Source organism: Petaurus breviceps, unplaced genomic scaffold (genome assembly GCF_028583685.1).
Source record: "Petaurus breviceps papuanus isolate PSGF00001 unplaced genomic scaffold, PetGlider_PUasm1.0 90644, whole genome shotgun sequence".
Lineage (NCBI taxonomy): Eukaryota > Metazoa > Chordata > Mammalia > Diprotodontia > Petauridae > Petaurus > Petaurus breviceps.
In genome coordinates, this window is record NW_027187298.1 from 5,329,652 (window position 1) to 5,354,711 (window position 25,060).

At 35.8% G+C, this 25,060-nt stretch overlaps 1 protein-coding gene across 7 annotated transcripts in view; it reads left to right on the forward strand.

Annotated features, from left to right (window-relative positions):
- RNF144A (ring finger protein 144A) overlaps nt 1-25,060 on the forward strand; it is a 161,557-nt gene that overhangs the window by 9,883 nt on the left and 126,614 nt on the right. Inside the window, exons 2-4 of one of the 7 annotated variants that reach the window (XM_069064783.1) lie at nt 1,714-1,804; nt 15,873-15,927; nt 17,382-17,421. The exons of 2 other annotated variants lie outside the window; for them this stretch is intronic. The gene's annotated coding sequence lies outside the window, so the exon portion shown is untranslated. The remainder of the gene's footprint in view (nt 1-1,713; nt 1,805-15,872; nt 15,928-17,381; nt 17,422-25,060) is intronic. 4 more of the 7 variants (XM_069064785.1, XM_069064784.1, XM_069064787.1 and 1 more) reach the window with 4 other exon arrangements.

Below are 25,060 nucleotides of genomic sequence, written 5' to 3' on the forward strand. Positions count from 1 at the left end.
GAGAAATGCACCTTTTTTTTATCTCCTTAACCCTCTTTAACACTTTGTTCATGCTGTTTACATTTATTGGTTTAGTTGTGAATATTACTTTCCAGGTTCTGTTCACTTTGCATCAGTTCATGTAAGTCTTCCTATCCTCTTTATATGTGTTTATAATGGGACAGTGATAGTAAATTATATTCATGTGCCACAATTTCTTTGGCTTTTTCCTCATTGATAGACATCTACCTTGTAGTTTTTTTGTTTGTTTTTTGCTGTTGTTGCTGCTCTACATATTTTGTGGGTAGTTTTTTTCCCCCTCCTTATACTAATGCCAAATATTTATGTAGCACTTTAAGATATGCAGAATGCTCTATGCATATTGCCTCATTTGATCCTTACAATTATTCTTTGAGATAGATGCTATTATTATCCCCATTTTGCTAACTGAGGTTGACATGTTAAATAACAGTTTGACAATAGTGGATCAAATTCTGGGCTTGGAGGAGGAAGATCTGGGTTCAAATCCTGCCTCACATATTTTCTAAATATGTGATCTTTCCCCTTATATATAAAAGAGGGAGATTGAATTTCATGGTCTCTAAGGTCCCTTCCAACTCTAAATCTGTAATCATGTGGTCCTATGACTTGCCCATGTTCACACAGCTAGTAAAGAGTGTGAAGCAGTGTTAGTATTCAAATTTTCCTGTCTCTGAATATAGCATTCTATGCATTGTGCCATCAAATTGTCTAGTTGGGTCATGTGTCTAATATTAGCATCTGTGGGTCAGAGAGTATGCAAAGTTTAGTAATTTCCTTAGCATAATTCTAAATTGCTTTCTAGAACAGATGAACAAATTCATAGCTCCACTGTAACTGAACTGCCTATATTTCTATAACCAATCCCTCTAACTACTTATATCATTTGTCATCTTGGCCACTTTTGTGGATGTGATATGAATTCTCAAGAGTTGTTTTTATTTGTTTTTTTCTTATTAATAATTTGGAGGAATCTTTCAAATGGTTGTTAAGAGTTTGCATTTCTTATTCTTTTGACAGGTATTTATTCATGTATGTTGACAGCTTATCCAATGGGGAATGACTTTTTGGTGTTATATTCCTGTGTTAGTTCCTTACATAGGATATCAAGGGTGATTATCAGATAAAGAAGATATTTTAACAATGAGTAAAAGTAACAGCTTTTTGAAAGAAACTAGTACTTTGAAGGGCGCACCTTGAAAATTAATGTTTGGAAATATTTCCACGTCATGATGTGATTTTTATTGCTGAAAGTGATGGAAGTGTGTCATGTGTAAAAATTCTCATACCTTCACATTTGAAAAGGTTAGAAGCAGAATCTTTTAATCTTTTTTAAAAAATCTTCCAAATGAATACTTTTACTGATTCTGGAGCCTGTTTGCAGAAAAATGGAACGCTTTCACAATGACTTCACAAAAACAAAAACAAAAACATTGCCTTTAGGGAATATATCAATTTATTATCTGAATTTTTACAATAACCCAAACTTTTCATAATTTTTTAATAGTCTTGAGAAATGAGTATCATGATTTTAGTAAGTACATCCACAGTGCACTTCTTCCACTTGAAGCTGTGTATCATTGAGAGTTTAATTTCTCTTTAACCAATACACAAGCATTTATGAAAAGATTTCTATATCAAGAATAGAAATAACTGAAATTAGAACCATGTGCAACTTCCATCCTTTGTTTCTAGTGTTGCCCTGTGGGGCCAAACAGAACAAGTCTTCCAGGGGACACCCTTTTCCAAGTGACAGCAGCACTTAGAAGATTTGAAGTCAGCAGAGGTAAGGTTGGGTCAGATTGACAACATCTTAGAATTGATGATTTTTCTAAATAAACATTCCCTTGCAAAAATGATGATCTGTTTGCTGAGGCAACCTTTGCTTCTCAGTGTAGTTTTGACGATACATTTATTTTTGTCTTAAAATTTTAGAATTGGAAAGGAGATTAAAATCCATCTTGTCCAATTCAAATAGGAGAACAGACTTACTACTCCCACACCACAAGGTTCTCTGATTTAGTAGTCGAAGAGCTAGAATTAATTAATATAACCCAAGTAATAAATCAATCAGTAAAGATATATTAAATACCTACTGTGTGCCAAACACTGTGCTAAGCAGTGGTGATAGGAGAAGAGGCAAAAGACAGTCCCTGTCCTCAAGGATCGTACAGTCTAATGAGGATTATATCCTCTCTATGAAGAATACGTTTTCTGTGAATGGCTTTTGTATTTCTTTTAGTTTCACTTGCCTTGCTATTTGCACATTTAAAAATAACAAATATCTAATGTTTTTGTGTTGAAGAACACCTTTTTGGGGACATTTGGAAGTTTGCTTTGGGGACTGGATGTGCCTTGTGGTGCTTCAGAGGAGACAGAAACAAATAAACATGGGCATAAATAAGGAAAATAAAATTTGAAGCTTCTGCTTTGGAATACCTCTCCTGGAGTGTGTGTTTTGGAGTGGAATAAATACTAAACCAGTGAAGTGAAATGAGGACTTCCATTAAAACTTTCAGAGCTAGCTTGTTAGGGTTTGAGGAAAATTCATATTCTTAAATATGGGCATGTTCATAATCATTGGGCACTGGCAAGTTAAACATGATCATTTGTGAATGGGAGTGAGGTAGTATTCTGTTTGCTTGGTTCTTGGAGAGCCCTGTCATTGTGGTCTTATAATAATAATTACTACATCTTTGCTTGCCTAGTATTTTATGCTCTACAAAGTTCTTTCCTCACCTAATCAGTCAGGTTGATAGTGTAGGTGGGTGGTATTATCTCTACTTTGGAAATTGAGGCACAGACCAGAGAGATTAAATGATTTACTCAATTTCATATAGCTAATAAGTACTCAAGCTGTCACTTTTTTTTAACTACATTTTTATGTTGCCTTCTCACACAGAAAAATAAAGCATTTAGTGTTCCTAGGAATTGAGACAGGGAGGGTTGTGGTAAAATAAAAGAGTAAGAGCCTGTTGCCCAGTGAATTCAGGTAGAGGCATTCTTACCCTCCTTTGTATGCATGGGGGCCCTCCAGGCATATGTCTCTTCCTGTTTTGTATATAGACTCCTCCTTGCTTTCTAGTTTCCTTCTCTGTTTCATCTTACTTCCTCTCATGCCCATTCGTTGTCTCCCCTTTTTCCCTTTCCTCTTTCTTGGTGTCTTCTGGGTTGAAGACAGTGACACTGAGGTTACCAGGAAGATGTGGCAACTAAGATAAACAGACATTAGGACAGAAATATAGTCATCAGAGGTGAGAACAGATACAAGGTAAGGAATTAGGGAGTTAAAAGAGCATGTTGTTACTACATATCAAGAATTTAAGGATGTGGGTAACAAGGTAAGTGACAACCAGAGATCAAAGATCTGGTCAGTTTAAAGCATCCATAGTCTGGGTGTGGATAGTGTTGGGCCAGGAGTCATGAAGATCCATCCTTCTAAGTTCAAATCTAGCCTCAGATACTTATTAGCTGTGTTGTCACTTAACCCATTAACATAACTTATCTCAGTTTCCTTATCTGTGAAATGAGTTAGAGAAGGAAATGGCAAACCACTTCAGTATCTATTTCCAGAAAGCCCCAAATGGGGTCACCGGAGAGTAATTGAACTGATTGAAAAACACTGTGGCCAATAGTAGCAAAACTGGGATTTGATGCAGGTCCACTGACTCTAAATGGAGTTCTTTTTCTACTGCATCATAATGATGAAAAAATAATAAAACCTATGCGGAGTACAGATTGCAGATTTTTAGCTTGTGTTGTTATAAGTTTGGTGGACCAGCCTATTTTGTTTTGAAAAGTGAAATGCTTCGGGGTAAGAGACAGGCATTTACTTTTTCTTTGTATAATGCATAGCTTATTGCCATATATACCCTTGCTTCCTGTATTATGTATGTTTTTGAAGCTAGTTATGGAAAGGAGATATACAGGCAGATTGCAGGCTCACTGTTCATAGGAAACACTCAGTTTGGACTGCAAACAACTTACAGGCTTTTCTGGAAGCTCAAAATGGACTGTATTGTTCCACAATCTCTTGCTTCCATCTTAAGCCTTTAGCCTTAAGCATTTGGGGTTTTGTGGATTCTAGAGATTGGGCTCAGAAGAGCTTTAGAAATTAGGTGACAAGGAGGATATGGGGAAAATTGGGTGCTCACTCTATCACTTAACCCATGCTTTAGCCATTTCTCTTAAAAGCTATCAAAAGAGGTCTGCCTTAGGACTGAGGAACACAGCTTTTAGAGCCCAAAGGAACTTCTGATGAACCCTAGTCCAACCCCCTCAATATACCAAAATACCCGAAGTTACATATTAAATATCTGAGGCAGGATTTGAACCTAGATTTCCTCATTCTAGAATAATAAATAGCTGACATTTAAATAGTGCTATGTGCCAAGCACATTACTAAAGGCTTTACAATCATTATCTCATTTGATTTTCAAAACAACCCTGGAAGGAAACTGAGGCATACAGATGGTACATGACTCATCCAGGGTCACACAGTTAAGTGTCTGAGGCTGGATTTCAGCTCAGGAAGATGAGTTTCTCTGACTCCAGACTCAGCACTTTATCCACGGAGCCACTCTGTAAAACTTGAGCTTTTTGAGTGCATTGTACCATGAGGCCCCTGCAGTGGTCTCCACATTGTAGATTATCAAATATTTATTGAATGAATGAATGAAATTCTAGTCGAGGAAAAACCCACCAACAATTAAAACTTCCTTAGAGACTAGTGGGCTTTTTTTGGAGGCTGTGAACCCCCTAGCACTGGGTATCATCATTCAGGAGCTGGTTGACCCACTCACTCATCATAGGTACTGTAGAGGCAATTCCTGCTGTGGTATGAGTTGGGCTTAGGTAGACCCTGAGAATCTGCCTCCTTCTGAGAGATTCCATGATAAGTATAAAGGAGCTGAACCTTTACTGTCAGATCTTTATTGTAAAGCCCTCAATGTTCAGTACATGGTGCTACACCATAAGGAAGTTATACAGATCTAGTTCCTGCCCTCACAGAGCTTCTAGAGGAGATGTGACATGTATACAAATAACTACAGCATGAAGGATGATATTTGTCATTAAGCACTTTATTAAGCTCTTACTATGTGCCATGTACTGTGCTAAGGGTTGAGAATAAAAATAAAGGCAAAAGATACTTCCTGTCCTTGAGCTCACAATCAAATAGTCAAGACTAGATATATTCTAAAGGCTTTTATGTCTCCAAAATTATGTGATCCTCTAAATGGTCTGTATCCACTAAATTCCTCCTCCGTTTATTTTTTTGTTTGTTTTTTGCTTTTTGGCATGCAAAGCAGTCGGGGTTAAGTGACTTGCCCAAGGTCACACAGCTAGTAAATGTTAAGTGTCTGAGACTGGATTTGAACTCAGGTCCTCCTGACTGTAGGGCCAGTGCTCTATTCACTACGCCACCTAGCTGCCCCTAAATTCCTCCTCTGATGCTTCATCAAGGCATTTCCTAAGCATTTAAAATATGCCAGGTGCTGTGCTAAGTGATGGGAATATAGGTCCAAGCAAAAAGAGAGTACCTCTCATATAGGCTAATAAGGGAAGACCATGCACAAAAGGAAAATGGAAGGGAGTCACAAGAAATGAAGGTAAACTGCTAAGGGACTATTGTTGAAAAAGTTAGAAATGCGTCCTAGAGAGAAATGAAGATATGGACTCCCTGAGTATCTTTTCTAGGAAAAGCCAGCTAGGCAGAGGGAAGGGCTAAAGGGGTGGAGGGTGTTTCCAATGTGTGAAATCAGGAGCTCCAGTCAGTCTCTTGGGTGAAGAGATTTCTGAGGCATTATAGAGAAAGTCCTGTTAAAGAGATAGGAGTATAGCCTGGGGTGGAATAAATTCATCCTTCGACTGGGTGTTCAGACTACAGCCTTGCCAGTATTTTTTTTTTGGAAGGGGGTGGGGTGGGGGTGTAGGGGTTGAGAGGAAAAGGAGGCATGTGGGCACGGGTTGAGTTGGCCCTCAGAGCTAAGAATGGTTTTTACATTGTAAAATAAAGTTTTATATTTTAAAATGTAGAAGTAAAAACAAAAATTCAAAACACCAAATCTTCAGATTTGGCTTAAGGTCAGTAGTTTTATTTGGAATATAAAGTCCTGGACAAGGGCAATTTTTTGCATTTTCTTTGTATCCCTACTGTTTAGCACAGAGCCTGGCTTATAGTAAGCACTTAAAAATGCTTGTTGATTGATTAGTTTGTCTTGGTAGAGTTGACCCTGGGCTCTTGAATGCTATGCAAGCAAGCACTGGTAAGCCTTGCTAAATCTTTGGAAAGGTTTCCAGCCCTCCCTCAACACTGGACTATTGTCCATGGTCTGAGAACCATGTTTGAAATGGCTTATCTCCCCAAACCTGGCTATCAGGAAGTTGCAAAGTCTGTACTGGGGCATCTAGGAGCTATGATCTGCATAGGTGGAGGAACCCTCCGTTCCAGAAGGAACTGCAGATTCTTGAAATATTGAAGCAATAATACTCCTTTAAATCATCTGTCCTGGTCAATTTTGCCCCACCAATACTGAATGCATGCTTTGATGTTGACTTCGCCTTCCATTAGCTGTTTTAATGTTGCAAGAGTAATCTTGAGAGGAGAAGCTTATCTGGGTCAAAACTGTATATAATAATCAGTCCTTAGCATTTGACCACAGGCCTGGCATTTAAAACTATTCCTATCTCAGGAAAGAAGGCTTTATCTGAGTAACCCTGGCCATTCATTACTAGGCTAGAAAATAAAGCAAATGAGCAAGTATAGAGTAGGGGATGAGACAGACCTAGACAAAATTAGCTGATTTTGGAGAATAAGATTTCCACATGTTTGTGGGCCTTCTTTTTCCTCTTATTTCTCTCACTCTACTCCAGAGAACCTACTGGCTTTATGATTTTGATATAATGATATTCAAGACTTTATTTGATGGGTACTGTTGCCAGTCATACTTATTAAAAGGCAGATTTATTTTAATGACTGGCTTATTATATGCTTGGAACACAGTTTCATGGTAAAAATTAAAACCAATGGGCCATGAATAGCATTTTCAACCATTTTATTTAGGACAAGGCAGAATGGATACAGTGTAGGATATTTAGGTGAAGGTCAAAGGAGGGAGAAGCAGAAATAATTCGTGATTTTGCCATTGGATTATATTTCAGAACACTTAGACAGAAAGAGGATACAGATGAATCTGGGAAATGGGTCAAAGCCTGGCACAGAGGCATTGTTATAGCATCAGTAGGAGATTTCAAATAAACAGATAAATGCTAGAGTTCTCTTTCTGCCACAGGCAGAACAGCTAACAACTTTTTGACTTTCCGTAGTGATAGCTTCGTCCTTCCAAAGTTGATGGTACTCATAAGGCGAAATTATATTTGGTTTCTGATTCTCCCTAACAGAGTAACTGGTTGCTGTAGTGGAAATGATGGGGGAATGTGACCTTTCCATCCTTGAGTCTGGCAGTCAAATAAAAAAATAAGCATTTATTAAGTGCCCGCTGTGTAAGACACTATGCTAGGGCTGGGAATACATACAATGGCAAACGACAGACCCTGACCTCAAAGAACTCACAGTGTAACAGAGGAGACAGCAAACTAGCAATTATATCTAAACAAGCTGTTTTTAGTATAACTAGGAAATAATTAATGGATGGAAGCCTTTTTGTAGAAAGTGAGATTTTAGTTGGGGCTTTAGGGAAGCCAGGAGGAAGAGATGAGGAGTGTGAATGTGTGTGTGTGTGTGTGTGTGTATGTGTATAAACTAAATTTCTAAAGAAAAGATAAGTAGGGACCTCTAGACTAAAACACTTCAAAGAAAGTTAGCCCAGGAAGAACAGGAGATATCAAGAATTCTGAATACTTAAAGAGAAACAGTTCCAAAAGAAGGAAAGATGGCATTTGGCAGAAGAGATTAATGTGGATACACAAGGGACTTACCAACTAGCTTCAGTTTAAAAAACAAAATGTACAGAAAATGGAAGCAAGGAAAAGTAACAGAAGATGAGTATAAGAGCATGGGACAGTCTTGTAAAAATGTAAAAATGGTGTCAGGAATTCTACAGCTGAGGCTGATAAGGGGAGTTAAGGGCAAAAAAGATTGTACTGGGAGAAAAAGGATCAAAAAAAGGTTAGCCCTTGTTTGGGCTAGAAAGGATAACGGTAATTGACAATTCAAAGAAGATAAAGAGTTTTTCTACTCTTATTTGGTTTCTGTTTTCTCTGCAAAGGAAAATGGCATATCTGCTGTAAATGACAGAACAAAAATGACCTCATAGAGTTGATCCCAAAGATAAGTTGAGAGACAACAAGAGAACACCACACTGCACTTGATAAATTTAAATCTTCTGACTCAGATGAACTGCATTCCTGGGTTCAGAAAATACTGGGACATATGATTACTGAGCCACTGTCAATGACATTTGAAGAGCATGGAAATTGAAAGAGGTACCATGAAATTAGAAAAGGTCAAATGTTTCCCCAGTTCTCAAAACATAAAGCTGAGAAAAATTGAAGAGAACAGAGTTGGCAGACTATAGGCCAGGACGCTTGACTTCAGTTTCTGGGAAAATTCTAGAATGGATCATTAAATATTATGATTGATGAAAATTAAGAATAGAGAGCAGTGATTACAAAGAGTCAGTATGTTAGATCATACTAGACTGACCTCATTTTCTTTATTGACAGGACTACTAAATTAGTGGATGAGGATAGCGTTGTGGCTGTAGTTTACCTAGATTTTGGCAGAGCTTTTGACAATAATATCCTCTACCACTGTGGTGGAAGAGATGGAGAAGTATGTATTAGTAGAAGAATCAGATGGATTTAGAACTGGTTGTATGGCTTGATTCAAAGAACAGTTGTTGATATTTCAATGTCAGTGTAGCAGGATATCTCCGTTGAAGTATTTTAGAGATCTGTGCTTGGATTTTAGCTCTTTAATATTTCATAAAGACAGAGATGACAAACTTATCAAGTCTGAAGATGACAAAAAGCTAGGAGGGGAAGCTAACACAAAAGTGAAAGAAGAGATGATCCAAGAAGATCTCAATAGGTTAGGCAGGGGTGGGGAACCTATGACCTCAAGACCACATGCAATCCTTTGGCTGAATCCAAACTTCACAGAAAAAATCCCCTTAATAAAAGAATTTGTTATGTGAAGCTTGAATACAGTCAAAAGACGTCACCTAAGGATATAGAAGACCACATGTGGCCTCAAGGCCTACAGGTTCCCTACCTCTGGGTTAGACTGTTGGACTGAATCTAGGAAGATGAAATTCAATAGGAATAAATGTAAAGTTTTATATTTGTTTACCAAAAAAAATCAACTTCTAAAGTATGAGACTGGGGAACCATGATTAGCATTTGTTCTGAAAAATATCTTAATGGACTCTAAGCTCAAGATGAGTCAGCAATTTGATGTGGAAACCCAAAAATGCTAATGCCATCTTGTCATATTAACAGGGGCTTATCTTCCTGAAATAGGGAGGTAATAGTCCCAGTAATTCCTTCATCAGACCTCATCTAGACTAAAGTCTTCTTCACTTTTTAGTACTATAGTTTATGAAGTGTCCTGATAAACTAGAGTCTAGAGAAGGGCAGTTTGGTTATTGAAGGACTGTGAGCCCATAACATATGAAGATTTTTTGAAGCTATTAGACATGTTTAGTCTAGAGAAGAGAAGATTCAGGGGATACATCATCAACTGTCTTCAAATATTTGAAGATCTGTCATCTGGAGGAGAGCTTAGACTCCTACTTATCCTCAGACAGAATCTGCTATGAGTAGAAGTTGCAAAGATGCAAATTAAGGCTTGATGTCAGGAAAAGCTTCATTATAATTTGAACTGTCCAAATGTGTAGTGTGTTGCCTGGAGATATGGTAGGTTCCATTTCCTCTGAGATCTTCAGACAGAGACTGGATGATCACTTATTGGGTTTGTTACAGTGGGGTTTTCTTTCTTTTATGGGTTGAACTAGATTGCCATTTAAGTCTCTTCCTACTTAAAATCTGTGATTCTGCAGTCGTCCATTTTTCTTCTTCAGATAGTTCACTTATCTTACACACAGTCACTTTATTAATTTTTCTAAGCTCAGCCCTGATCATCTTACTCTAGGAGGTCATCTACTATGAAATTGGATAGTGACCTAAGTCCTGTACATTACACAAGGTCTACATGTTTTTATCATGAACATCTTCATGGAAAGAATTGGTAGATAGGGCTAATAATACCCCTAAATCAAATCTCTGAACTTCAGTCCAGCTCTAAATTTATGAGCCTTTGATAGCTTAAAACTATTTTAACAAGATTTACATTGCCAATAGAGATCAGAATAGGTGACCACTAAAAAACTTTCAAATTTGGAGATTCTTTGATTCTAGAAAATACAATGATTTTTTCTAAAATTGAGTCCAACTGAAGACTTAGCAGATCTATATCCCAATGGGAGACTTCTTTTTTTTTAAATTTATTTAAGCACTTTATTTTTAAAGACAATGAACCCAGCATAAGTGTCTGTGGTGTGGAGGTGATAGTGGGCAGATGTCTTCTCTTTTTGTTGTTTACCACTTTCCCACCCCAACCCCTCCTGCCCCTGGGCAGACAAATGTGATAAGAAGGACTACCAGGCAACTTCTGTGCAGATGTCTTTATGGTATGCAGTCTCAGAGTGCAATGAAACTATTAGCATACAACCTCATAAACAGAGAAAGGCTTTATTGGAGCTGGACAAGAAATCTATTCATTTTCAACTTAGCCAGACTTCCCCAGGGTGGCTGTGAGGAAAGTGCCTTTGTAAATTGTAAAGCTTTATGAAAATAGGAGCTACAGTGAAGAATAATGATAATAATAAAACAATAAAAGTTCTTCCTGGCTTATAGTAATTATTATATGAACTCATGCACATATACATACACACAGTAATAACTGTATTATTTTAATTTTACTATTATTCTTACTAGAAAAAGAATAATTTCTTACTAAAAAGAAGAATGTTCTTGGATGCTCAGGGTGACAGTAACTTAAGCATAATTGTCTGTTTGAAGATTTAGAGGAAAGTTCTTCTTTGGCCTTTTCTTTTTTCCATTAAGGTAAAGAGGCAGGATGAGTCAATGGAAACGTCATTGGATTTATTGTCAGAGTGCCTTGGTGTAAATCCCAGCTCTGCTACTTAACACATATATAACTTTGAGCAAATCATTTAATTTCTGTAAACCTCAATTTCTTCCTGTAGAATGAATGGATTGGACTAGATTACCTATGAGGTCCCTTCTAGTATGAACTCTATCATTATAAGATTAAGCTTTTTAAAAGTTATATAATGCCTTGGCAGAGGGTGGCAGAGATACTTAAAGAATAATTCAGGGACTCACTTATTTAAAATAAATGTGTGGACTTATCCCCCAGAATATATATTATGTCAATCCAGTTTCTAGACAATTTTGATTCTCTCTAACTCTGTAATTCCCAAATTTAAAATGTGTGGTATGGTATTAGCTGTTGGAAGCTACATAAATTTTACGGGATTAAAAATTTCTTTCTTTTATTCTGTGAAAGCTGGAAATGGGGTTTATGGCCAGGGGAGTTTATACTTGCTCACCTGAGTGTAGGGTTCCAAGCATTACACTTGGAAGTCAAAGCAGATATTCAGAGGTTAGTGGCTACAATCATTATTTGGAGGTGGAGGGAGAGGGTTGGTGAAAGGAAATAAATATGGAAAGATTTTAGCACTTTTATTATGAACTAAACATTCCCACTAGTAGAGCCATGGGTCACTGCTCTATACAGGACTTATGGAATGGTTAAATCACAACTATGGTTAAGAGGACTCATGGTAACAGGCTGTGGAGGGAAATACATATAACCACAACACATTTCTATAGAATTTCATATATCCATGTGATTCTCATATCAAGCTATGAAGTATAGTACAAAAAACGTCATTTTCTAGTTGAAGAAACTGATATTCACATTGGTTAAATAACATGTGCAAGGTCTTACAGTCAGTCAGTAAGGATCCAAGCCAGAATTCAAAAACACATCTTCTGACTGTAAGTCTAGGGTTCCCCCCTACTGTACCACATAGCCTTTCCTCCAATAACTACCATGCTTAAAAAATATTGCCTAGTACAGATTTTAGAGTATTTACTTCAATCATGCTATTGATGTTTAATTCTCAGGTCTTTTAAAAGTATTTCTGTGTCATTCTCTTAAGCATTTTAAACATTTGCCTAGTTATTTTACTTTTCCTCTGAATTTGCTTATATACTTCCCCTTATACATAGAGCTGTAGGTAAAAAGGGTAAAATGTAATCCTATTCTGAGCTGAGTTATAATATGAAAATTGAATAGCATCCTAATTAGTGGTGATTTACAAATTCCATTTTCTTATTGGGGTACTTGCAAAACTCTGTAGATTATTATTGACTTATAAATTTGCTTATTTGTAAGCCTATCAAAGAATTTAATAGACCAATAATCAAGTACCTACTACATGCATAGAGTTGTCTCAAACCATGAAGAAAAGAGAGTTAAATAGGACACAATTCTAACTTTTGTTCTCACCATTTAGTAGAGATGAGGTATATAAACACATACATTTTATAATGAATATTTTGCACTGCAAAATGTAGTACAGGAAGGAGGTGCTAGGTGGTACAGTGGCTAGGGTACTGGGCCTGGAGTCAGGGAGAACTGAGTTCAAATATGACTTCAGACACTAGCTGTATGTCCTGGGCAAATCACTTAGCATTAGTTTGCCTTAATCCACTGGAGAAGGAAATGGCAAACCACTTCTGTCTCCTTGCCAAGAAAATCCCATGAACAGTATGGTTGACAGGGTCATGAAGTATTAGACACAACTGAGTCTATAGAACAATAAGAAGTGAATAAAAAGTTGCAGTATGATATAGTTTGCAGAATAGCATGACATAGAATGAGAAAGATCAGCTGAAACAAGATTTTGGAGATACTTCTCTGACAGACTAATGACATTAGATTTCATTCAGTGGTAATTAGGAATAGTTTGGCATGTAAGAAAAGAATGTTTTGAATTTGCAGTGACTCAGAGGGCCTGGATTTAAATCCCAGCTCTGTTCCTCTGTGAGAAATATTGTTGTGGGCTTTTGTGACTTCAGCCAGGTCACTTAATTTTCTCTGGGCTTCACTTTCCCTAATGGCAAAATAAGGGAGTTGAACTAGATGACCTCTAAGGTCCCCTCGAGCCCTGATGGAGTAACAACCCTCCCCATGTCCATGGAGTTTTAACAAACTTTTCTTACAACAACCCTGTGAGGTAGGCAGGGCAGGTATTACTATTACTAACAGGGACCTGAGGACTTTGATAGCTTAAGCAACATGATCGGTTCTATAAATTAGGAATATTAATCTGTTAGTAGCATGAAGGATGGAGAGAAATGGGAAGTGGGAAAACTGTTTAGTGTATTGCAGGAGTCTTAGTAAGGGCTAATGTGGACCTGAATTCTGGTATAGCACACTTGGAGAGGAAGTAATGGGTGTAGGACACGTTGAAAAAATGAATTGATAATATTTAGCAGTCGATTGTAGTTGATTGTAGAGGGGGTTGACTACAGAGAGAATTATAGAATTTTAGAACTGGAAGGGATTGTAAAATATCAAATCCAACCCCCTAATTAAACAGAAGGAGGAGTCAAAGACAACTCTTGAGGTTTTGAGCTCAGGGCACTGGGAGGATAGTGGTGCCATTAAAAGATACAGAAATAGGGTATGTAATGTAGGCCCCATTTACTTAGTTTTTATGTCTAGAATGAAGGCGATGATGATCAAGAATTACTTTCAGTTCTGGGCTTAACATCTTAGAAAGGATATTGACAAACTGGAGCATGTACAGAGAATATGACCAACATAGTAATCAGTCACTCTGCTTCCTTGGGCAATCTCAGTGGCTTGTAGGTTGCTACTAGAGGAGGCTGGCACTAGGAACAGGGAATGGTCAGACTGGAAAGGAATTCACCCGGGATGTGGGAGTGTCTATTGATTCCACCTCTCTTGTATGCTCTGGTTTTCACCTTCATTGTACCATGGTGGACCTTCTTGTGAGCCATCGTAGTTATGTCAGGGAAAGAGTAGCCTGTCTCCTAGAGAGTTAGGCTAGTATCTTAGCACAGCTAAGAACCACCAAAGCTCCAGCCTCTGGGAGGGAGTTCGGGGGCATTGTAGGTGAAGGGAATGATAGTGGATGAGTGTGGCAGAGGTTATGTTCCTTGACCCTAGGATGCAGTGAGTTTGTATAGAAGAAATAGTAGGCTACCTGGCCCTCCTAGCAGTGACTCACACTGTACTTTAGTATGGAGACCTAACTTTGAGTGAGGAACTTTGGGTAATTAATTGTCTTGTAGGTGCGGAGACTATGTATGACCTGTACTGGTGGAAGACTTTAAGCATTCCTCCCCTCCTCCCTTCCTTTCTGCCTTCCTTTTTCCTTCTTTTCTCCCTCCCTTCATTCCTTTTTCACTTTTAGTCCACACAAAAATTGAAGATCTCTTTAAATAATATAAGTATAATTAAGATAGTTATTGACTTTTTCTGAAAATATGTTTTGTTCTACACCTCTAGTCCATTATATCAATGCCAAATTGTGGGGAGGATGATTCATCACCAGTCTTCTGAAGTCATGATTCATTATTGTATTATTCATCAGAATTTTGAAGTATTTTAAAATTGTTTTTTTGTATCATTTCATAAATTGTTCTCCTGATTCTGCTTACTTGATTTCATATCAGGTCATACAAATATTTCTAGGTTTCACTGAGTCTGTCTATTTAAGCATTAATTATGCTACCCTTGATATTTTATTAAATTATATATCATAATTTGTTCAACCATTCCTCAACTGGGGGTTACCTACTTTGTTTTTATTTTTTTTAATAATTAAAAAAGCAGTTATAAATATTTTTAGTTAGCTAAATGGTATATTGTGGAGGTGTTGAACTATTTCTGGAACCAGAATAAATTGTAATTGGGAAATGTTTAACAAAAAATATATAGCATAACATAGATAATGTTAATATATGTTTTTCTAAGTCAGTATGTGGCATAAGGGATCATTTCTTTCTGAGTCTGACACTACACTGATGTAGTGGATTGAGTGCTGAACTTAGAATTGGGACAATCTGAGTTTTGAATCTTGTCACAGACACTTGCCAAAAGTGTGACTTTGGGCACATTGCTTAATGTCTATTGGCCTCATTTTCATCAACGATAAATGTAATAATAGCACCTGCCTTACAGGGTTGTAGTGAGGATCAAGCTTTGTAAGCCTTAAAGTGTTATATGAATGCTGTAGTCATCATCATCATCATCATCATCATCATCGTCCTCATTCCTTCAATGATCTCTTTGTCATATATGCTTAATATTAGTTTCTAGTAGTAATTTAATTCGGCTGAAGGTTATATAATATTTCATGACTTTGAGGATACAGTTTGAAATTGCTTTTCAGAGTGGTTAGACCAATTTACAATGCCTCTGAAAATTCATTAGTGTGTCTTCCACAGCTTCTCTAATAATTTATCATTTACTTTTTTATCTTTGCCAGTCTGATATGTAGGATGTTATTTTAAAAATTGATCATATTATTATTTATTTGGAATATTTTCTGTGGGTTCTAATAGCTTGTATTTTTCAGTGCCCATTTATCTATTAAGAAATGTCTCTGTTCTAATGTGTTTTTATTCATTCCTGTATATCTTAGCTGTCAGATCTTTATCAGAGAAATGTGCTGCGAAGATTTCCCCCCACTGTTTCTCTTGTAATTATAATTTATTTTAAAAGCTTTTATATTTATGTAATTAGAATTATTGATTTTGTCTTTTAGGATCATCTTTGTCATTGTTTGTTCAAGGACTCTTTCCCTATCCGTAGTTTAAAAGGTATCTCCATCTTTTCTCTAATTTGTTTATAATATTGCCTTTAATGACTATGTATCTGTTTGGAATTTATTGTGGTATATGGTGTGAGATGTTAGTATAGACCTATATCCTGCCAGATTGCTTTCCAGTTTCCCCAGCAATTTTTAAAATCTTTGTTTAATTTTATCACATAAAGGCATCCTTTCCCTGGTAGCTGATATTCTTGGATTCCTAGAATACTTTGCTACGGTGGTTGAGTATTTCTGGATCTTGTTCACCCAGTCTACTCCACTAGTTAACTTTCAGTTTTTCAAGAGGTACTAAATAATTGTGGTGGCTATTGCTTTTAGTACAATTTGATATCAGGTAAATTCCTTTCATTCCTACTTTTCTCTTTCTCATTATTTCTCTTGAGGTTCTTGATCACATTATATTCCACTGGATGAATTTTGTTATAGAATTTTATTTTATTCCATAAAAACTTATTAAGTTTGACTGGTATGACAATATATCTCTAAATCATATTATCGTTTTTATTATATTGTCATGACTCAACCATGAGCAATTAATATCTCTTCAATTATTTAGGGCTTCCTTTATTTCTGTAAAGAGTATTTTGCAATTGAATTAATATAATTCCTGATTGAGTAGTTTGAGATTGAGTTTTAGTAGATTGAGTCCTGAATATTGGCTATATTTTTGAGTTATTTTGAAAGTAATTGATTTTTAAAAATCTCTTCCTGCTGGGTTTCATTGGCAGTATATAGAAGGGCTAATGCTTTTAGTAGATTCATTTTATATCCAGTTGCTTTACTGATATTGTTTATTTTTTAAGTTAATTGTTTTTAATAGACGAAGAAAACTATGGTATCATTTAGAAATAATGATAACTTTGTTTTTTCTTTGTGCTTATTCTCTCAATTTCTTGATCTTATGTTATTGCAATAGCTAGTATTTTCATAAATATATCAAATAATAGGAATAGCAGCAAACATCTGTGCTTTACCTTTGATCTTATTGCAAAGGCCTCTCTCTAATAATTCCCTATTACAGCTAATGATACCATTTAATTTTAGATACTGGCTAACATTTTAATGAAAGATCTACCCATTTTTTATGCTTTTAGTGTTTCAAAATAAAATGGTTGTATTTTTTTCAAAAAGTTTCTATATCTATTGATATGACAGGCTTTTTCATTGTCATTTTATATAGCCTGTTATGTTTATAATATTCCTAATATTGAGCCAACCCTGATTTTTTTTAGTTTAAACTCAATCTGATCATATTATATATGATATTATATAATAATTATTATATTATATGTAATATAATAATATATATTAAATATTATATAATATTTCAAATGTGTTTCTGGGGCTTCTTTGCTAATGTCTGATTTGATGATTTCACATCTGTCATCATTAGAGATATTGTTCTATAGTTTTCTTTCTCTCCTTTATCTCTCCTTGGTTTAGGTATCAATCAGGACCATATTTATCTCATTGAAGAACTTTGGTAGGATGTCTTCTTTCTCTATTTTTGCAAAAAAAAACTTGTGATAGAGTCATCAATATTTATTTGAATGTTTGAGAGAATTTATAACTATATCAGCCTTTCCCCGTTCTTTCATTTGTTAATTCATTTATGGCTTGTTAAATTTATTTTTCTGAGATTAGGTCATTTAAATTTTCTTGTTCTGTTAATCTTTATATTTTCTTCTTTCATAAGTGATCTGTTACATTTGTTATCAGTTTTGTTGGCTTATAATTAGCCAAAAAAGTTCCAATAATTTCCTTCATGTCATTTTTTTCTGCTAAAAATTCTCCTTTTTCAATTTTGATTTTGTCAACTTAGTTTTTCTCTTTCCTTTTTCAAATTAGCTAATGGTTTGCTATTTTATTAGTTTAGAAAAATCTCTGAGCTTTATTTGTTAATTCAATAATTTTGTTTTTCAATTTTATCTCTTTGATTTCCAGAATTTTTATTTTTGTGTTTAGTTGGGTACTTTTGATTGGTTGCTTTTTGAGTTTTCTTTTTAGTTGTACACCACATTCATCAATCTGTTGTTCCTTTGATTGATGAAAGTATATAGAGAGTAAATTATTCCCCAAGGACTGCTTTGGCTGCATCCCCAAATTTTTGGTATGTTGCCTCATGTAACTTTATTTAAAACAATCTGTTTCTATCACTTATTATTTGTTCAAGCTATTCTTAAGGATTGTATTATTTAGTCTGTAAATTTGAATGTTCTCTTCAGATTCCCTTCATTAATTATATTTTTATTTCGTTGTGATAAGATAAGAATGTGATTTTTATTTCTGCTTCAGTTTTTTTTATCTTTTAGCAGATGGTCAGTTTTTGTAGAGGTGTTGTGCAAAACTGGAGAAACATGTTCTTCTTTGATTCCATGTAGTTATCACCATAGATCTATAATATCTAACTTTTCTGAAACTGTGCTCAGGTTCTTATCTTTTTTTCATCTTCTGTTAAATTTATCTAGATCTGAAGGGGCATGTTGAGGTCCCTCAGCATTATAATTTTGTCTATTTCTCTTTAGTAAATTTTCCTTTATGTACATGAGTGTTGAGCTTTTTATGTTCATACATATTAAACATTGATATTTTTTGTTACTAATGCTTCTTTTAGGCATAATATAGTTTTCCTGTTTATCTCTTTTAAATGCATTTCTTTTTAGTTTCATTTTGCCTGAGATCATGCTTTTTGTCTCTACTTTTTTGAATCGTGAGGCATGATAAATTCTTTTCTAGGCACTCATTTTAGGGCTGTGTGAATATTGAATGCTTTGTCAATGTTTCAAGTGAGGTTTTTTTTTGGTAAGATACAGGTTGTTTGAATCTGCTTTGTAATTCATTTTGCTATGCTGTGTTTTATGAGCAAGTTCATCTTTTCCATATTCATAGTTATGACTATTAATTATGTTTCTCCATCATATCCTCTTATTTTTCTTTTGTTTTCCTCTATCCTTTTTTTTTTTTTTTTTTAAAAGTTTATTTTTGGGGAATAAAAAGAAATGGATTTTTTATTATTTTTTTCTATTTTTACTTTTTTTTTTTTTTTTTTTTTCTTTTTTTTTTTTTTTTTTTTTTTTACAAAGATTAATGTAGGGGAATGAAAAGAAATGGGATTGATAATAGTCATCTATAATGAAAGTGCTATGATCCTACTCATTTTCCACCCCTTTCACCAAATCTAGACTCCAAACATTGGTTCTTACACTTTCTCACTTTTTAGACCCTGCTTTATGATCTGCTCTCTATAGTTATATTTTGTTATTCTTGTTTTTTTCCCTCACCAATTCAGTCCCTGCTACTTAAGCCTCTTTTTGCCCACTCCCTGACTCCATCTATTTCCATATTGATTTTAATGCATTTATACATGAAACTGTGTGTATGTATGTGTGTGTATGTGTGTGTGTGTGTGTGTGTGTGTGTGTGTGTGAATAAGCCACCTTCCTTTACTAGGTTCAGATAAGAGCAAAGATCTTGAGATGCCTGTTTTCCCAAACCCCACTTCTTTATTTTCATATTCTTCTAGCATATCTTAATGAAATAAGATAAGAAAGAGGGAATCCCTCCTGCTTTTTTCTTCATTTTTTTCCCACTGCATTCTTGTTTCTATTTCTTTTTTCCTTTTCTTTAAATCAGATATGAAATATAATGGTTCCCTGGTCCTAAGTTGATGTTCATTTACTGTGATCCTTGAAAACAACTGGATACTGAAGGAACACTTACCTCTTTTCCTCTATTTGACTATCAACAGTTGATCGTTATTTGTCTTCTTAAAATTTTCCCAATGCACTTAAATACCTTTCTGGGTTTCACTTCTCTACTCAGAATTTCTAAGGTTGTTTGGAGCACTGCCATTTTTTTTTCAGGAATTCTTGAAAGTCTTTTGATAGATTAAAAAGTGCATTCCCCCCTACCAACCCCTGGGTGATTATAACCAGGTTTTCAAGATCTTATTCTGTTTTTAGTCTTTTGGCATATTATATTCTAAGATTTCCTCTCCTTTATCATAGTTGCAGCAAAGGCTTGTGTGATTTTGACTCTGACTTTTTGATACTTGAATTCTTTTTTATTTGTTTTCATTATTTTTTCTTTGATCTGGAAGCATTGCATTTGACTGATATTTTTATGTGCTTTTAATTTGCAATTTCTTCCAGGAGATAATTGGTAGATTCTTTCTGTTTTTACTTTGATCTCTAGTTTTAGGAGATTAGACCAATTTTCCTGAAAATTGATATCTAGGTTTTTTGTCTGGTTTTCAGTTTTATTTTTAAAATGATTATTGAGGAATAGCTTTTCAATTTAATTGTTTTTGATAGAGGTTATCTTCATAGTTTCTTCTAAATTTTCAGTCTTCCTTATAGTGGAATAGTTTGTATACCCATGTTCAGCCCTCATAGATCCTGACTACATATTAGAGATTACTGACATTAGGACCTTTGTTGATCCCTAAGCACTTCTTCCCGACTCCGCCCTCTATTGTAGCCATTGAATGTGGATTTCAATATTTTCAGGGGCTGCTTGGACATTTCTGTCTTCATCTCCTCTGGTAGTCTCCTACCAGAAGTCAGTTTTGATCTCTGACAAGGCCAAGATCTATCAGCTTCAGACCCTATTTATTGGTTTCAGTGATTTCACCTTTGTAGTAAATATGAATAGTCAAACAAATTTCTGTATTGGTAATTTAAAAAAATGCATATCTCATTCTGCCACTTGAACCTCTCTCTCAAGAGTTTGGTAGCATGCTTCATCATTTACACTTTGGAATTGTGGTTAGTCACTTCACTGATCATAATTCATAGTCTTGTTAAAATCTCCTTATTGCATTTATGAAGAAACTGAGGATTCCAAAGTAGAGAGTGAAATGTTCTTCTAGTTACCTATACTCCTGACACAAATGTTAAGTAGTAATAGCTTCCATTTTCTCATCTTTTTAACTTATTGATCTTTATTGATTGCATGTGTTTTTACATCATAGTCATGGAGCTGCATTTTCTTAACTTTTCTTTAGGGCCAGCCTTGGTCATTACAGTTATAAAGCATTCAGATTTTTTTTCCTTCCCTTCCTCTTTTCTTCCCCCTTTCCCTTCTTCCTCTATTTTCCCTTTCCCCTTTCCCTTTGCCCTTTCCTTTCCACTCCCCCCTTTCCTTTTTCCTTATCATACCTTTCATTTTTAGCATCTTTATGTTAACAAAATACTCATTTCTTAACAATTGTGTGGTAGTAGACAATTTAAGTAACTAAAGAAACTGAGAGTTGAAGAAACCAGGCAACCTGTTCAAGGTAACACAACTGGCCTGTTGGTGTTAAAGGTTTGATTCAGATTTGAGATATACCAAGTCTGTTTTTATTAATCCAATACAAGTCTGTCTCTTATTTTGTAGCTTCTCACCCGAAATTTGAACAGCTAACTGTTTACAGCTTGAGGATGTTTGTTCTGTTCGTCTCCAATTTTTGATCCAGTGAAATATCAGTTTCTGGTCCAGTTCTGATATAAAAGTTTAAAGGAAAGAAAAAAAATAACTTCTAAAAAATGCCATCTCCAGCCTTGGTGCTGATTTTGTGATATTTTCATTGCACAATTTCTTTCATTCCATGGTATTTTCCCTCTCCAATGCTCTGAGAATTTGTCCTTATCTCAGGTTCCAACAACTCTAAAGTAATTTCAGAATCATAAGAGAATCCAGTCCCCCTGCCATAAAAAGGGTTCTTAGTACAACTTGACTCTAGTGTGAGTTTGACTGTAGCTTGGTCTGGAAGTGACTTTGTAAGATTAATTTTTATTTGGAACATAATCTTGATGTAAGTGAAAGTTTGGGTAGAGGACGAGTTTTGCTTTGGCAGAATTTTAGCATCTGTCAAAGTGTAATACTTTTCTGCTTGCCTCATGCAAATATGTGATTAGCTAATAGACCTCTATATCAAGGGTCATTTGAAGCTTTACCAATAAGAAATTTTAAAACATTGTCTGCTACAGTTCTTTGCTGTTATTTTGTTGCTGGTTTTGGAAAAGTAAGATTTTTTTAAAAATGGGAACAAGTAAGGATACAAGACCAGGCTCTTGGCACTATGGCAGATGAGATTACTAAAAAAAAATCCATAATCATCACTTTTTTCCCACTATGTTCCCTGGTCTCTTGAGTTTTTTTGTAGCTATTTGGACTTTTTTTTTCATTTGTATTCTGTCTTATAAACTGGGAATTTTGGCCAGTGCTTGCTCATATTTGCTATAAGCTTCCTGATTGTTTGTTCTAGCCTTGATGAAAAGTAATGTTTAGGATTTTTTGTAATTAAAACAATTCAAATATTTGTGCAACTCCTCTTGCCAGTGAAATTGATTTTCAGTCAGAAAAACTATGTTAAAATCTCAGTTCTATTTGTTACTGTGTTAGCTTTGGCAAGAACACATCCCTTGTCTAGGCCTTCATTTCTGCATCTAATAAAATGGAGGTATTGAATTAGATAACCTCAGTTGGTCTTTCCAATTTTTAAAGTTCTGTCAACCTAAAAAGGAGGTTATTATGAGGGAGGATGGTCAGAGAAAGCTTCCATCAATTCTTCTTTTCCACCACATACTTTCATCTTTTCCTTTACCCCCTCCAAACCTATTATTTTTGCCACCTTAACCTGAAATCGCTCTATTTCTCATTGTTCCTCAAGGCCATCATGCCTACTCTGTCTTAGCTTTCCTCCCTTCCAAAGTTTGGTTCTATTGTTAACTTTCAACACTCACTTATACCCTTTTCCCCTTATCATTCTATTGCCACTCATGCCTCACTAAAAGATGATCTTGAGGTACCCCCTTTATCTGCCCCCTTTAAAGAACTATCACACTTGGATCCTATGCAATCTTGATATCCTGTCTCTGAGAGACTGACTTCCATAAGACAATCTGATGACTCTTTTCTAATTAATTCTGTTATACCCTCCTTCAGTGATTGTTCTAATCCAAATAATCTCTTCATTCCTCAGGCCTCCCTTACTAATTGTTGTGTGCTCCAACAGCAACTTTGGAGTCATGTTCCCTCTCTCTCACCTCCTCCTCTCACCCCTAATAACCAGTTTGTTTCCTAGTCTTATTCATTCTGTTTCTATAAAATATCTCCTCACTCACAGAACTTCTGGTGCTTATCACCTCTTTGAATATTACAATAGCTTCTTAATTGGTCTTCCTCTCTAAAGCTGCAAAATTGACTTTCTGAAGGCACAACTCCAACCCCCTAATTCATCTGTGTAAGAAGGTACACTGTTTTCCTCCTTCTGGAGAACAAAAATTCTACTTCACCTGTTTAGCATTTAAAGTCCTTCACAGTAGGACTCCAGCCTGTGTTTTCAGGCTCATTGTATAATAGTCACCTTCACATAGTCTGCCTTCCATCTGAGCTGGCCTTCCCGCTCTTCCCTGTACACGTTCCATTTCCTTCTCTGTGCCTTTGATTTGGTTGTCCCCCATATGTGGAACAGACCTTCATTTGCTTCTTTCAAGGTACAAACTCAAGTGCCACTTCTGCCAGGAGACCTTTATTTTTTCCCAGAGTGACTGTTTTTCTCATCTGAAATTAATTTGTATTTTATTCATAAGAATTTTGTACTTGTTCATAGAACATAAGCTTCTGAGTGCAGGTACTACCTCACTTGATCTAAATGTTTGAATGAGTGGCAGAAGCATTAGTTAAAATAAACTCATGAAGATTATATTGGTTAATAATTAGAGGGATTGGAGGGCTTTCTGGGCAGGGGTAATGGTATAAGCAAAGACATATCTGGAAAGCCCAGAATAAGTTTAAGCTCTGGTGGGACAGTGTGTATTAGGAAGGAAGTAGAGGGATAGAAAAGATTGTAATTTGGTACCAGTTTGTCTGTATTGAAGACTTAAGATTCTTGACTTAATCTCATAGGCAATTAGGAGCCTTGGGTGTTTTTCTGATGGGAGTAATGTGACCAGAGCTTTGCTTTGGGGAGATTAATTTGGGGATAGTTGGGGACAGAGGCAGCATAGTTCAGAAGGTATGCTGAATTTACAGTCAGAGGATATGGGTTCAAATGCTGACTCTGACACTTGCTCCCTGTGGGATCTTATCCAAGTTGTTTAACTTGTTTGGCCCTCAATTTCCTTAAGTATAAAAACAGAAGAAATTTCTGCTAAATGACCTCAGTGGTGCTCTCTAGTCTCTAAATCTATGAAAAGGAGACTTTTAAAGTAATCTAGGCACAAACTAGTGAAGACTTCAAACTAGGCCGATGTCTTTAGAAATAGAGAGGAAATGAACATTGTGAGAGAGATTTTGAAGCAAAAGTTGAGAAGTTATGTGATATGGAAAAGGAGAGTGTATCAAATAAGGCATCAGTCATCTAGCATCTGTTAAGCTCTCACCATGTTCCAGGCATCATACTAAGTACTGGGGACAAATTGAAAGGCAAAAGATAGTCACTGCTCTCACAGAGCTTACAGTCTAATGGGGTAGAGACAACAGGCAAACTATTGTGTACAAATAAGACAGAGACATTTGATCTAAATTTTAGATCTAAATCTTAGAAGGAAGGCACTAGCATTAAGGAGGAATGGGAAAGACTTCCCATAAAAAAATGAGATTTTACCTGGGACTTGAAAGAAGCCAGTGGAGTCAGGAGGCAGTGGAGAGGAAGGTGAGAGTTCCAGGCATGGGAGATAACCAATGAAATGCATGGAGTAGGGAGATGGTGAGTCATATGTGAGGACCAGCAAGGAAGCTAACATTACTGGGGTCATAGGAATCCCTGTGACATATTGACTTATAAAATCACAAATCAACATTACTTATGTTGTATTTGATTGATTTTATTAACTGTTTCCCATTTACATTTTTATCTGGTTCAGGGCCCCAAGGAATTTGACCCACAGGTGAGTTTGACACCTTTGCTGTGTGGCATAAAAGATTCGAAAAGGTTATAAAAACCAAACAGAGGATTTTATATTTGATCCTGGAAACGATAGGGAATACCTGGAGTTTATTCAATCGGTGTGGGGGTGACTTGATTGTACTTTCTCTACTTCTCTTGATATATTTAAGGTATAGCCTACCCTCACCCTTTCCTTATGACCTGCTCATTTTCTCTTCCTAATATACATTTCAGTGAAGACATCTTT